This window comes from Poecilia reticulata, unplaced genomic scaffold (assembly GCF_000633615.1).
Source record: "Poecilia reticulata strain Guanapo unplaced genomic scaffold, Guppy_female_1.0+MT scaffold_155, whole genome shotgun sequence".
Classification (NCBI taxonomy): domain Eukaryota; kingdom Metazoa; phylum Chordata; class Actinopteri; order Cyprinodontiformes; family Poeciliidae; genus Poecilia; species Poecilia reticulata.
The window spans coordinates 500,187-500,866 of NW_007615016.1; positions in this window are offsets into that span (position 1 = coordinate 500,187).

Sequence of the window (680 nt, forward strand, 5' to 3'; positions counted from 1 at the left end):
CAACCGGTCTCATGTTTTAATGCCTGGTTCTGTTTGGTTCTGAAAAGGACCGGAAGGACCAACAGTATTTAATATTTAGTAAATCATTTATAGCTTTTTTATTCTGACCAACCAGTTTACTGCTGCTGCTTCTGCTGAAATATTCACACAGATTCAATATTCAAAATTATTAGTGGAGAATTATCACATGTACAGATTTCAACTAAAATATTGTAAATAAAATAAACCTGACGTTCTGCTGGCTGGTGTTAGCAAAGCAGCCAATCAGAGAGCGCCATGGATTCATTTTACCTGCTGCTGATTGGCTGGAATAAGGAAGACTGTAGATGTTAGCTTAGCGGTAATGCTAAGCTAATAAGGTTCATTTATGCATATTAATGTACATCTGGTGTTTGGTGTTTTCATTTTATTTATTTGTTTAAAAAATTGCAAACTTTTACATTTGCTCTGTTTTTTTTCTTTTTTCAAAATACAATATTTAAAATCAATCAATTAAATTTCATATTTCAATAACCTGATGAGTTCATTACATCTCAAAACACAAAGAAACGTTCACATTTTGAACGTTGAGTCGTAATTTAATGGATCACTTCTACGCGGTTTTGTATTTTTAATGTCGCTACGGTAACGGTGTCCCGCGGTTGCTACGGTAACGGTGTCCCGCGGTTGCTACGGTAACG